Source organism: Pteropus medius, unplaced genomic scaffold (genome assembly GCF_902729225.1).
Source record: "Pteropus medius unplaced genomic scaffold, Ma_sr-lr_union100, whole genome shotgun sequence".
NCBI classification, from domain to species: domain Eukaryota; kingdom Metazoa; phylum Chordata; class Mammalia; order Chiroptera; family Pteropodidae; genus Pteropus; species Pteropus medius.
In genome coordinates, this window is record NW_024352785.1 from 5642461 (window position 1) to 5658176 (window position 15716).

At 37.3% G+C, this 15716-nt stretch overlaps 1 protein-coding gene across 1 annotated transcript in view; it reads right to left on the reverse strand.

Moving 5' to 3' along the window:
* The window catches only part of PJA2 (praja ring finger ubiquitin ligase 2), a 284559-nt gene that overhangs the window by 134344 nt on the left and 134499 nt on the right, over positions 1 to 15716 (reverse strand). Inside the window, exon 3 of the mRNA XM_039848419.1 lies at positions 2853 to 2959. The gene's annotated coding sequence lies outside the window, so the exon portion shown is untranslated. The remainder of the gene's footprint in view (positions 1 to 2852; positions 2960 to 15716) is intronic.

Consider the following 15716-nt stretch of genomic DNA (forward strand, 5'->3'; position numbering starts at 1 on the left):
TGATTATGGCTATGATGTAGCAAAATAACTCTAGGAAGCCAAGAGTTTATATATAGAGACCACTTAGAAGGCAACTGTAATAGTGAAAGTGATAGATAATAATGATCTAGACAGGGGTAATGACATAAGAGAAAGAAACAGATAGTTGTGTGGTTTTGGAGATGGAACCAAGATGACATCGATGCATGAGATATGAATAATCAGGGAAGGAAAGAAAGCAAGGATGGCATCTGGGGTTTTAGACTGAACAAATGAATGGACAGAGGTACCATTTAATGAGATGGGGAATTCTGGCAGAGGAGTAGATTGGTGTACCACGAGTTCACTTTTTGACAGAATAAACTTAAGGTATCTATTAGACTTTGAGATGTAAATAGGAAATAGGAAGCTGGATATGCATCTTGAGGTGTATAAATGGGTCAAGATAAATGAAGATCACAAGGGGAAGAATGTAAACCAAGAAAAGAAGGCCTAGAACAAATATTGCACTGGCAATGTTCCAGGAAGGAAAAACAGAAACTATAACAGTTAGAATGACAGGGAATTGGTTATGCAGCAGTCAGAAGCTAAAAGAGCAAAAGGAGGATGCTGAGGTACCCAGAGATTAATGACAGTAGGAACTGGCTACCACTCTCAAGCCTGGAGAATAGAGAAGAGGCCCTTAATCAGAACCTATGAGCTAGGAGGAGGGTCCCTACAAAACTAGTGCTTCAGCCTCATGCCTAAACCTCTGAAGAAGGGCATGACCCAGTGGGTTATCTCAGGGCTCCAGAGGAGGAGCACAGTTGATAAAGGAGTGCAGTGTGCTTCTTATCAGGGCTGCCAAGGGCCTTGAGTTGGCTGCTACTAGCCTGTTGGGTAAGAATGGAACTCTGAGTACTGGAAGAAGGTAGAAGTTGTAGCCAACTGTGGGCAGTTATTGAAGATTGCTGACAGGAAGTAGAAAATAGACAACAAGCCTCTTCTCCCCTCATCGCTATTTCTACTGTCTCTCTGGTGATTCCCTTTGGTAGAACGTAACAGAAAGCCAGCTAGCAAGAGAGTCTTGAAGATGTAGTTTCAGTAATCCCAGTCCAGCAGAAGACATTTCACACAGAAGGTAGCAAGTACAAAGACCCTGAGGCTAAAATGAGCTTGGCATATCTGAAAGAGAGAAAATGGCTAGAGTACAGTGAATGAGGGAAGGTGGAAAAATATCTGTAAATCATCCTACATCTATTTTATTTCATTTAACAAAATATCTCGGAAATCAGTTCATATCAGAACCTCTAAGTAAATGATATTTATTCTATAAACGTTTAGTTTATTCAGGCATTGTGCTATTGTCAGATATTTAGATTATTTGCATTATTTTGTTCTTACAAACAGTATTCAGTACTGTAATAAATATTGTACAAATGGTTTTCCACATTAGAATGATTATACCTGTAAGAAAAGTCCTGGAGGTATGTGTGCATTATGAATTTTGCTACGTTTGCTTTACATTTTGGCATATATTTCTAAATAGACTTCCAAAGAATTTTATCAATTTCTACTGCCACCAACAAACAATAGTGCCTTCAACCTCATCCAGCCAATGAACCATAAAATGTTTGGGTCTTATGCAATCTGCTGCATGAAAATAGGATTTTATTATAGTTTCTTTTTGTCTTATTTTCTTTATTAGAGAGATTTAGTTTGTTTTCATGTGTTTAAAAGCCACTTGCTTCTGTGTTTATGTGAACTCTCAGTTTCTTCGCTACTTCCATGGATTGCCAAGTTTATTTCTGTAATGACTTCATTACTGCTTGACTCCTATGCAAACCTAGTGAGTACGCCCATGGATGGGAAGGGGTGATGAAGATCTTCATTTTCCCCCAACCCCCAGTAAACTACAGCTTTTCTACCAGTCTAGAAATTGTCATGATAATTTTGGTTTCTTTCCTGTACTCTGTTCTTAGAACCTGAAACAGGATATTCCAGTGGGGTAAAACCAAGATTTAGTCTCTTTTCTTCTACCATCTCCAGGTCCTAAATCATCAGTACTGAGAAGCATCCCTCTCTTACAAGGTACTCTGATTACAATCCAAATGTGATCAGTGTGGAACTTCTTTCTAGTTTCATATATTTCTCTTCCCTGACACAAACTGCAGAGGTTCTTGGTGGAAATTTGTTTCACTCTTGTACTTATGGCTAGATGAAAGTGTGAGAATATTTCTATTATGTATTCTATATAGTGATAGCCATGAATAACAGAACACAAATGGGTTTAATCAGGAGAAACAAGAAGAGTATATAAATTACTGTATATGTCTCAAAATCCTTCTGCCTCACTCCTCTCCCTCAAAATACTTACTCTCCCATTCAAACACACATACACAATTTTGTATAAATATTGGAATCTATGTTTGCCATGATTTAGAAACAGTAATTGGAGAGCTGTTTTTCTTACTAAGAATGATCAAACGAAGATGTATAATTCCAGAGACGACATAATCACATACATAGAATATTTACCATAGTGGCGACCACCCTCCCAACGCCCGCCCCCTCCACACACAACAGACGTCACTATAAATAAGCAGGATAGTCTCAAATTTAACTAAATCCATTCCCATTTTCCTAGACTACAGGTCATATATGCTCTATCATATGAACTTGTACAGATAATCTGAATAAGGTTAAAGAACTTTATACAAAGGTAAGAAGCCATCTCTAGGGATTTCAAAGGCTTCCTTCAGAAATACTTTAAATAATTCAAGGGTCTGTGCAACAAGAGAGTCACGCTCTAAAATTTAGAGGAATTACTAAGCGTTAATTATAATACAATTTACTCTTACAATTTTCTATTTTACTTCCTGCCCATGTCTTACCTTTAATTAATGTTTTCTTTGACTTGGAGAGCAATAATTTTCTTGACTGTTTCTTTAGTAAGAGATTTGCTGCTCTTTCCAAATCTTGATCTTCAGTTTCTTTTCCACTAAGAGAAGCACACAAAAAAGTCATTCAGCATCAGAACGTAGGGATTCTAAGTTCTGAAATACTGTTAAAATATTATTCAATCTCAGAACCTCCCTAAACCAGTGCTGAATAATATTTTCTATTTTCCTCTATGCCATGGCTATCATTCATTCATTCTATTCATTCATGTTTGATCGTCTGCTCATTTATTTATCTGTTTAGCCAACAAACATTTGTTGAGCATACTTTGACTTCCAGGTGCAGGGTTAGGAGCTAAAACTCGCAAGGGTGAACAAGACATCACCTGTGAGGTATTTCATATGAGAGACATATGGGTGAATAAGTGTGGCATAAGTGCTTTATTTATTTATAGGAGAGACAAGAGATGAATAGGTACCATATAATTGCTTTATTCCATCGGAACCTCAAACTGGGCTTGGTCTATGTTTGTGCTATGGTCTGAATGTTTGTGTACCCAACCCCAATTTATATGTTGAAATCTTAACCCCCAAAGATGATGGTATTAAGGGGTGGGGACTTTGGGAGATGGTTATGTCATAAGGGTATGTCATGAATGAGATTAGTGCCTTATGAAAGAGGCTCCAGGGAGCTCCTTAGCCCCTTCTTCCATGTGGAGTACAAGAAGAAGCTTGCGACACGCAAGAAGGCCCTCACCTGAGCATGCTGGCACCAGAAGCTTGGACTTCCAGCCTTTAAAACTGTGAAAATAAGTTTCTGTTGTTTATAAGCCACCCATTCTGTGCTATTTTGTTGTAACAGTCTGAATGAACTAAGATAGTTAGGTAAGACATATATTGTTATTCTCATTTTATAGGTAAAGAAACGGAGGCTTACATGATGGTTAAGTAAATTGTCCAGAGTCCTACGAATAGTAAATGTAGGACCGAGACACAAACCCAATCTTATAATTCCAAATCTATATTCTTCTCATTGCCACGCTATATGGTGCTAATGTCCTTCTTCGAGAAGCTTCTGGAGGCAGTACTGCCAATGTGACCACTTTCTTGACCCTTGCCATCTGTGTCGTGAACTGCGAAGTATGTTCAAAAACATACGAATTCACTAAATAAACTAATATTTTATTCTCTTTACCTGTTAATAACAGAAAGGCGAGCTTGTACTGTGCCCCAAAGTTTTCTATAACTGTGCTTTAGCAATAGCAAACTTTAAAATCCAATTAAGCCATATGCATGGAGAAATCAGACTCATCCCTTAAAGCAAACTAGCACATGTTCCCAATGATGATATCTCCACCACATTTTTTCTTTTCCTGCAACAACCCAAATTATCATGGTTTTCCCTGTAGAGCCAAATTTTAATATTCAGCAAGCCAAGTGTGATAAGCTTGAGAAAGAGATAAAGCTAGGCATGTATCACCGGCATAACAATACAAGCTGACTGACTACTTAGGAATGGTTTACCCAAAAGCAGAATATAAACCTGAATGGTGGAGAGCCAGGCATGGACTAAAAGAAACACACACACAATTACAATAATTGTAAACAAATAACATCAGGTTTAGGTAGGACATTACCCCCTCTCTTGTACCTTCTGACATCTGAGGTAATACAGATATGATCTAGAACTAACCCAAAAGAGGCTTCCACATCCTAGGTGTCATTGGTCACATTACCCCAGCTAGACCAGTGAGACTCCATTCTGGGATGTTTGTTGGGACCATAGAAAAAAGAAGCTCTTTTTTTTCTCTTCCCTCCCTTCCTCCCTCCCTCCCTCCCTTCCTTCTTTCCTTCCTTCCTTCTTTCCTGTCTCCTTCTGCCCCTCCTATCCTCCTAATCTCCTTCCCTCCCATACCCTCCCTCCCTTCTTGCTTGCTTGATTTGAAGCTGGGAGGATATGTCTCTATAGAGCTTAGAAGGTCCACAACATAAAAGGAACCTTTCTGAGGGCTAAGCCAAAACAGAGAAAAAAAAAAAATCTGAATAAAGAAATGAAGGAAAACTGAACCCTAATATCATCATCTCAAACCTTAGACCTGGCCATGCCTAAAGTGAGAGCTTCCTCTGTGCTGCTCAGATAGTTAAGTCAATAAATTCCGTCTGATGTTCTTGTTCTCTTGTTCTGTCTCTCTCTCTGTCTCTCTCTGTCTCTCTGTCTTTCTCTCTTTCTCTCTCTCTCCTTCTCCCTCCCCTGCCGCCCCCTATCTCCCTCCCTTCCTCTCTCTCTCTTTTTTTTTCTTACACCAGTTTGATGTGTGTTTCTGTCATTTGCTACTAATTCAGGAAAATGGCAATTAACTTTCCTTCCCAGTGATTTGTATCTCTTTGTCTGAAAAATTACAGATTATTAGAGACAGTGACCACTTAGCTCCTTAAATCCTTAGCTGTGCAGTCCACCAGATTCAGCCTGTCCTTTTTCTTGATGCTTAGCAAACAACTGAAATATGCTTTGGGGAAACCATAGCCTAGAATGATTTAAATTTTTATTTCTTAATGAAAAGTAAATTCTATTACAAAATCTTGAGACCAGAAACAGTTAAATGCTTGAGAAGTTAATGGTATTTTCAGTCGCTATAATAAAATACAGTGTTTTATTTTAAAGATCACAGCCATTTAAAATGATCTAATAAACATGGAACACTGATTTCATCACAATGCTCCAGTCTCTTCCTCATAATCTTTTAATCCTGCTGGTTTCCCTTGAAAAAAAAAAAACTTTCAGTTTCAGTGAGATTCCATGAGTATGTAGTTTTATATGGTTTGCTTAATATTTAGAAATAAGAAGACAAGAATGGTTTCTAAAATAAATGTCTCTGGAGCCCTACATCAAAAATACCCAAGGGAGAAGGAGTTTCCCAATGGTTTCTTTTTCTTTTTCTTTATTCCTTCATTCAAAAACAAGAACAGAATTTTTGAGGAACTACAGACTTGGCACACACAGTCCAGTGGCACAGAGCAGGGAGAAAGTCAATTATTAGAGTGCTTTTTTGTTTTCGTTACTTTAAAAATCTCCGTGATATTTTTAATGCTTTCATTTGAAAACACCTAGGCCCCTCAAATTACAGATGGAATTTTGGGTAAGCAATTTAAACATGAAACTAGTTTGTAAGGCAAATATGTTGATTTGTCTGGTTTTGGCAACGTATAAACACGCATATCTAATACTGCTCTGATGAACAGGCCAAGGTTTAAAATAAAACATGAAAACACTTGAATACTTTAAAGGAAAGTAAATATGTAAACTGTGGTAAATGCCAAAGAGGGGGTAAGGAAACCAACACTTGTTATGCACTAAAGTGCTAAGTATCTTTATAACAAGTTTTCTCAATTCATTCTTCGAATCCCTGCAAGGTTGACACTATTATCCCCAGGGAACCCACTTTGCTCTCCTCCCCCTCCCCCAACTGCAGGCAGGCCCATTCTCCAAGGTAGTTGTAAGGGCTGGGAGAACACTCTGGGGAGGCCTAGATGTTCCAAACCTCTTAGAACCATGCTTCAGGACAGAGCGAGCACTTGCCATTTCCCAGTCCAGGGCTCCCGATTTTGGGGGTTTCCTTCCAAACAGCAGTCTGATTAGACTAGGAGGCAAAGTGTAGATGTGCAACTACCTGTTTTACTACTTTTCTCTCTCACCATAGTCAGCCCCATGCGGCAGGTCATCAGTACCAGATGCTCTCCCAGGGCTCAGGCACAAGGTGACCTTTTCCTGCATAATCACGGTCTCCATTTTTACATAAATTTTGGTCTGTAACCTAATCCCCATCTAAACTCCCTTCCAGATAATTATTAAGGCAACATTAATTCAGTTACAAGGAACTATTTTCCTTGTGATATTATTATGTTAAAGCTAACATTCTATTGTCAGGGCAACCTGATGTAGAATATAATTGTGTACTTTTGACCAGAACCTTTATTTCCACCTGGCCAGAGTCCCACTTCGCACCTGAGATTTCCCACTCGTGAAGTAAAAGAATGAAAATCATATCATAGTTCCGCCTCTTTCTCACCTTGTACTACCTTTGTCTTTCCCTGTGCTCTGGTTAATCCATGTAGCTCCTCTCCTTTATTAGATCAACTCTTGCTATTTCTACTAGTTAACCCTAGTTATCCTCCTGTACTACAGATGATTCTTCTGGGTTCTCTCAATAATTACCATTTTTGAAATAAAGACAGTGAGGTTCAGAGAAGTTAGTTACATCACTAGTAACACAAGAATAAGTTTTAAATTCAAAACTGTTTTATTCTAAAGACAATGTGCTTTACTCCATACTCTGTAACTACTCTCATGATTGCTTCATTTATGATTGATTTAGAAAATTCAATGATAAGGGAATGGACCTTTTGGCTAATTTAACGTGTATCATCCCATGGCCAATTACCTATCTAGCTGTTGAACATTTCTACAACACATAAATAAAATGCATGTGTTCACACATTATAATATTTTACATTATTATTATTTCACCTATTCACATCCTAAAATTGATTTTTCTACCCAGATTTTTTATAAGAATCAATCATTTCATATAGCTTTGCAATTTTTAAAAAAATTTTCTGCTTTTACATAAAGATCTTGTGGAAGAATATTCTCCAGGGGGGAAAAATGAAATAAATAATATACGAGGTTAACTCTAGTTTCTTCAAAATAACTTATGCCCTTGGTTCATTTTGTATGATCTTATTGTCATTAGTATGTGTAAATATAACTATTCAGAAAATTCCTATGCCAGGTTCCAAGTGGCCAGTACTTACAGCTAGCCCTGAAAGTTGAAAATATTTCCAAGGTTATCTACGTTTTACAATTTTACTTGCAGTTTTCTGCAAAATTCTCCTTAATTTGGTGGACAAGATTTTGTTTTATTTAAGGGACTTTAGGAAAATCTAATCTCATAAATGATTATTTTGGACCACGAAATAGAATATATCCTTGAACTTCTGTTTCTTTTAGATCAGTTATTGTTAACATGCTTCTTCTCAAGTTTCTAAAAGTCATATTGTGTATCAATGTTAGCTATTGTCAATAATTTCCACTGTCTTGCTTGACTTCTGTTTTATGCATTTAATCAGGTTAATCAGCCAATAACCCAGACTGCGAAAGGATTAGTGACACTCATTCTTTCACTTATTCATTCATTTTTTCAAAGGATTTGAGCACTCACTATGAGTTGGACACTGTACCAGATACTGAGGATAAAATAGCATGCAAGATAAAGTCCCTCTCTGATGGAGTCTAGTTGGGAAGATAGATAACAAACTAGTAAGTAAATATCTCATCCACTACTTCCCATATTGGGGTTGTAGAAGAAAACTTAAAAAGCAAAAACTGGTGAAAATAAAGACTGAGAGTCCAGGAATCTAGACTGTCCAGGTCTGATTGCTTTGAAAGTACGTCTTTTGCCACGTATTCCTGAATCTTGGCCATAGCACTTTTGCTATATCGCCAAAATAACATTGTCTACTTTCCCATTCCCAACAGTGTCCCATTCCCAGTTAAGATCAAGATGCAGGCAAAATTGGCATTATTTATTTGCTCATTCCAACAAAACTGTATTATTTCTGTTAGATCCCTTAGGAAGGCAAGAGTAGTTATAAAGATCAGAAATTATGTGGGGAAGGACTTCTACTTCTGAGAAGGATGTGATAGGCCAATACAAACAAATAGAAAATACTACAGAAGCCATTTTCAAAATATCAGAGAGCTATGAAAGCAATGAAAACGAAATGAGTCAAATTTCTAGAGACAAAGAGAGGGAACAATTCTAAGGTGAACTGATGATTACCATCTATTTTTCTCTCGGGGCATTTGCAGTTCTGGGAATGCACTGATGCTTGGGGTTGACCCAAGTGAAGGAACTCTGATGAAAGAAATGCAACCAGCAAAGGTTTTATTGTCTTTTGAAACACTGGAAACTTGAAGAGTCTCAAATGCATATGATCCCCACTGAAATTTCCCAAAGTCTCACAGTGCTTAGAAAACAAATTCTCATCGGAGAAGGTGTCTGTCTCAAAGACATGGCCAGTCTCCAGAGAGAAGGCCAAAAAGTAAGCTGAAAACTTCTGAAGAGCAGAAATGTATATCTTGCAGCCTTTCAGTACTGAAGAGGCAAAGGACCATCATATTTAACAATAAAAAGCCTGGGATAATCCTGTGCAATGAACATTATTAAGCCAGAAATAACTTTAATGTTACTAAAACTTTACTCTAGTCCAGTTCCTGAACGGATTTAAGGGATTAGGCCCCATTCTCTGCCTAGCAGAAGTACTTTAGTCTGCTTGGGCTGCCATAACAAAATACTATAGACTGGGTGGTTTCAATAACAGAAATTTATTTCTCAGAGTTCTGAAAGCTGGAAAGTCCAAGATGAAAGTTCTGGCCAATTTGATTTCCGGTAAGAGCTCTTTCTGGCTTGCTGATGGTCACTTTCTCCCTATGCCTTCACATGGCCTTTCCTCAGTGTGTGAGAAGAGAGGCGGGAGAGAGCGAGCGAGAGAGAAGTCTTTCTCTTCGTATATGGGTACTAATACTATCGAATTATGGTCCCACTCTTAAGACCTCATTTAATCTTAATTACTTCCTTAGAGGCCCAATCTCTGAATACAGGCATATAGGGAATTAGAGCTTCAATATTAATTTGGGGAGGACCCAATTCTTCCATAGCAAGAGAAGAACAGGAATTTTTTTCTTGCAAATTATAATAATATCTGGAACCACTATGGGTCTTTTATACACAATAGCCTACCTACAATCAAGAGCTACTAGATATGTGAAGAGGAACAGTCATATGACCAAAAATCAGCAGGAAAAAAAACCAACAAAAATGAAGAGACAGATGATCTAAATAACTGAAGTTAGCAGACAAGAACTTCAAAACAACTATAATTGGGGAGTTCTGGGTAGCTGAAGATAGTGACAGTGCCTAACTACTTTCCTCCCCGTATTTCCTCCTCAAATGATTCAAAACAACAAGATAGGATATATAAAACTACATTAAACCATGCACTCAGTATAACCTGAGACAGAGAATGCTAAAACTTTAGAATGACTGTGACTAGAAAGAGAGAAATCATCGTGCTCCAGTGTATGATCTCTCATACACTGGCTTGACCCCTGTACTGCCATGAGGCCCCGTAGTGGGCAAAGACAGACTCAGAACAACTCCAGGAAAGTCCAAAAAGGGAAACCAGAAAAGGGGCTTAAGGTTCATCAAAAACTACCATCAAAAAGACTAAGTTTGCCCTCTAATGAAAATATGATAACAGTATGCAGCCAGAGCATAATACAGGGAAAAGACTTCAGAGTATGTGTGATTAAAAGGGTCAAGAGTTATTTAAAGGGCATTGTTCAAAACATATTGTTCAAGGGGGAATAACAGGACAAACAGGAAAGGAGGAGCAAATTATACTTTGTAACTAGGTAGTGAAGGGAAAAAGCAAAATGTGGAAAATTTAGGATCCTGTAAGATCAAAGAGAAACACAACACTGGAGGACTTAGAACTCTTCTGCTACTAAAACAAATAAACAAAAATAACCCTGAAAATATATAAACCTTGCAATATTGCTAGAAGAGGTAACCATTAAGCTAGGAATCTTATAAATCACCACAATATTATAAAAATGAAAAATATCAGCAAATTCATATAGAGCCATGGCAAAAAAGCAGGAAAGAAATTTTTACATATATCAACTGAGTAACAACCCACTTCCCAAGAGAAAAACCCTAAAACAGAAAAAAATTTGTGAGTCAACACTCCAAACTGTTGAATCATATATACTCAAGCATTTCTAATTCAAGATATATATATATATTTTTTGAATTAGAAATTCAAAAACTAAGAACAGAAAAGTTTAAAAACTGGAAGAAATAAAGGGAGAGTTGATTGAATTCAAGAAAGAAATTAATTGAAAAGAAATTAATTGAAAAGAAAGAAATTAAATGTCTAAGAAATAAAAAGAATAAATTATAAGGTGCCCAAGGGATAACAGACTTACCTAAAAATTTAAAAGGCATAGAAGAAAGGCAGGAAAATAAATAAAAGAATAAAGTAAAAATAAAGTAAAAATGATCAGAGAGAAAGTATTGGAAATAGAAGAAAGGCAAATAAGGATAGTACAAAAAAAGAAAACTATGAATTACTATCATATCTTGGTATTGTGCAAAAATACTAAATAAATATTAGCAAGCAGAATCCAATACCACATTAAAAATACACCAAGACCAAGTGGGATTTATTCTATGAAAGCAAAGTTTGTTCAATATTAGGAAATCCATTGATATCATATCCTATCTCAATTGTTCTAAGGGAAAAAATATGATTATTTCTATCGATACTGTAAAAAAACCTATGAAAAAATTAAAAACTCATTCATAATAAAAACATTAAAAAATAGGAAGTGAGGAATACTTTCTCAAAATGATCATAAATATATATATAGTGAGCTACCTTTTCTGAAAGAAAGCAGGATATATGAGAAAATATACATGCATCTGCTAATTTGTGCAAAAAAATGTATAATCCTAACATTAAAGAAACTGGTTACTTATTGGGGGGAGGGGCAGTGTGGAAAAGGCTAGAAAGAATGGAGAAATGAAAATGAAATAGTAAGGATGAGAAGAAAGTGATATTTCCCTGAACCTTTCCGTGTAGCTCTAACTCTTGAAACCCATGACTTGTCAGTAGCTTTAGCACACCATGAGGCCAACCGCCAAGTTTTCTTCAGGTTTGGACATAGGAGGCCAGCAGAGATACAATACTCATTCTTAACTATTATGCTTTTCACACCAACTATATTTATTTATAAAACAGCACGTAGTTCTTTGTCTAGAATTCTAAACCCTAAAGTAACGAATACCCCATTTAGAGCATTGGTTAAAAGCAAAATCAATTTTAAGTACCAAATGAATAATTTTACTTCTAATTTGTCAGTTGAGAGTTTATAATCATTCTCTTTTGACACCCAGAGGGTACCCCAGGCATTTTTCACCACTCTGGATAATCAACCTAATTCTTAGCAGGTTGACTTTGTACAGGGGTTAATTATCTCCTTAACATGTTGCTGTGTCTCTCTGAGCACTAACTGCTCTTAATTACCTTCAGTTTGCGATGTGAGAAGAACAAAGGGAAGACTGGGAACTCCTGTATCCTGCAGTTCCTCTTTTGTGTGGGCTGGTAAAGTTACTCAAGCAATTAGTGAGCCAGTTCAGGAGCCTTCTCTTTTCACCCACTTACACTCTGCCACATTTGCTACGAGGACGTGTGATCACCATAAGCCATATGTTCTGATTATCCTGGTGTAACTCTTTATTTAAATTTGTGTGTTTTAATTTAAGTTGCTAAAGTTACTTAGCCTTGTTTCCTTGGTATAGGCAAAAGAATTAGAGCCAAATTTGAATTCTGACTTGCTTACTGACTTCAGGCAAAACTCTCTGAGTCTTGGTTTTATCACTTGTAAAGTTGGAACAATAAAGTTGGAACAATAATGTATATAAGGAAATCCAAGTTATAGTGCCAGTTACTAGTTCTTAGTTTTATCCCCTTTTAAAAAATATAATCTCCTTTCCATAATCAGTAAGAGCTCATCATCTATCGCCATTTAAAAAACACGGAGCTGAGCTTCCTAAGGTCATTTGTTTCAGTCGAGGTTTGTGATCGTAAGCACCAGAAACTAACTCTGGATGATTCAAGCAGAAAATTATTTCAGTAAAGGATATTGAGTAGATTGCAAAATCTCCAAGAAAGTTTGAGATCCAGGCTTGGAGGCCACACATACTAAAAACAATGTTTCCAACCAAGCTCCACAGCAATCTAGTCACACCCTACATTTGCAGTTGCCATAGGCAGCATTTGGTACATTCAGCACTGATCCTGGAGCCAGGATCATGCCACCAGACCACATACACAGCCTGCTAGTCTCTGAATGTGGCCTTACTGGGATTGAGTCCCTATAGTCCCTAATTTTACATGTCACCAGCTTCTGAGTCAGTGTCTGGGGCAGTCTCATTGGATTGGCCAAGCCTATGACTTATGTCTGTGCACTGGCACAGGGGCAACTGGAAAAATATTTTTCAGATGTTTTCATCTTCTCTAGGGGTAGTTGATCCCTGGCTTATAAGGTGTGGCTCCCCCCAAATAGGAAAGGGGCTCAGGCTCTGGTCGGTCAAAAAAATCACAAATGCAAACCACAGAATTTGAGGAGATGAAGTTAAGTATTGCATGAGAAAACGGGGCTATGTTCCATGATCAAATAAACCAGGGAAATGCTATTTTCTCTTTCCCCCTGCCCCACCCCCATTCTTTACTTTCGCTTCACTTAAACCTTCTCATTTAGGCAAATAACTCCTCTCTCTTGTTACTCAAGAGTGTATATGGAATGTTAGTGAGAGGTAAGGATAATCTTGAATCCTCTTTAATTCATAAAAGGAAAAAGGTAAATCAAATCTAAGTTTGGTATGTATTATTATTAGCAAATATCTTAGACTACAGGTGATTTGGATACAATATGTGTCAGGACATCAAATAGTATCAGGAAAACATTCTGCTCAAAATGTGCAGGTTAGAGCTTGCTCCCTGAACAACATTAACACTCAGCCAAGACCCCACTGGGTTTTGCTGTGTCCTCCTTCCTTTCTTGACTTTCTATGGAGTATAGCAGGTTATGCTATCACTAACATTATTTTGTTTTGGCGTCCACTTAAGCTTTCAGTATCTTTCCACATAATCTGCAATCAGTTCTAAATAATTACAAATTTAAATACAACTTTGTAACCAGCCAACATTAATTGCTGCTTTTCTCAATTACGATGCTTCCCAAGTGATTATGTCCATAGGCTAATGTACAGTGCTTTCAATTCTAGCCTATTATGTCAATTACAAATCATTCTGTGGCATCTAGTAGCGCTGATTTGTGAGTTGTGCTATCACCTTATTCAGCTTTTATCCTGTTAATGACCCTGCTGCCACAATGCTCACATCATTCAATATAAATTAGCTGTGACTCCATGTTTTACGGTGAAATAAGTGTGTTTATGTGTGTGTCTCTTCAGATAAAAAAAAAACCTACTTTTTTGTTAATATCCCAAATGTCTCTTGTTCAATGATCTAGTCAGAGGCTGATGCCTTTAATGCCCTGGGGAAGTTCCACTGTGTTTGCCATTGGCTCTCACCTCCAGGAAAATAAAGACATTTGTCTAAATTTAGCTTAGAAGTCCTATGAGTGGTCCTATCTCCAGTACAGGCCAGTTTCCTCCCATTTTTTTTTCTGATATTTCCTGATGTACTTTAAATCTCTCCTTCTTACTGGAATGATTCTTGGCAAGTCATTCTGAGCACCCATTATCAGCCTCTTTCTTTCTCATGACTCTGCCTTGTGGATGAAATGGACACCAAACAGAACATTTTCACTACTGTCCTAGGACGCCCTTAGGCTCTGCCTCTTCTCAGTTTTTGTTATACCTGGCGAGTGAAAGACATGCCAAGACATTTCTCATTCCATTGATAGTGCTGGTCCCGAGGAATCTGAAATGCATCACCTCTATCTTTTCTCATCTTTGACAGTGTTCCAAAGTATATTTATGGAAGAAAAAGGAATAAACAGGAGAGAAGAAACTTAAGTTGCCTGTATAATTTTTAGGCTACATATTTCAAGTCTCAAATAAACAATGGATGACTTAGATGCCTATTTGTGAACCTTAAATTGTCTCTGTTTGCTTTCAAAGCTTAAAAATATGTTACATTTCAGTGTCAGGCATAGAGTTAAGTCATATTTGAATACATAATAATGTAATATATTGTAATGTAGTATGATATATTACATATAATGCTATTAATAATATATATATATAGTTTACTTCTTATAACAACCCTATGGTATGAGAATTATGGGAAGCAGGAATTACCAGGTTTGAAGCAATTTGCCCATCTGAAAAACTGGTCCGTAACCTGTATTTGATGTTTGTGTCTGAATTATCTCTATAGATTTTATTTTTTGAGATCCCCTAAAGGAATTAAATGTTAGGTGACCTATTAGAATGGCAGTTCTGCTTCTAGTGGCAGAAAATTAGGCTAGAATCCTCTAGAGATTTGCCAGCAAAATTAGCAGCAGAGGGTACAAAAGCAGCAACTAATTCCGATAGAAAATGAACAGAAGGGAAGGCACTAATCTTATTACCAGCTATGTCATCAGTCAAAACAGCAAAAATGTAGGAATGAAGCTTTGAAGGATATTTTCTCTTTAAGAGTCTCTATTTCTTTTACTATTTCAAGACCAGCGGCAAGATAAAGAGTAATGGTAGCAAATGAAATTTAACAGGGGTGAAAAGCAGAGTTGTATGATTGTTCTGTCACATGATTTTGTAAGAACTGACCATGGCTCAAGAGTGACTTTGGGCATGCAGAGCACTGATTGCCCAGATGCCAGAAGCAATTGTCACTGTGTTCAAATTATACTGAAAGCTTTACAGGAATAATCCTTCTGCATTAGGTTAGCCTGAGTGGGTAGACTAATGGATTCAAACAGGAAGAACACACACCAAACCCAGGCATTCTTCAAAGAAGACAATCTGCCTTGGACTGGCCCAGCCTACACAGTCCAGAGGCCATGAGGATGGACCACACAGCCTGTGGAATGAGTTCTGTTCACTGAAATCTATCCGTAGAGACTATATTATTGGGCATGTGGTCAAGCAGGTGGGGTGGGCATTTCATTTCTCCTTTACCTCAGTGTAAGGTTATGAGTCAACAAAAGCCTAGAGTTTGATGAGAAACTCACTTTTCCCAAAGGTAAGGGGCTAAAAAAATATT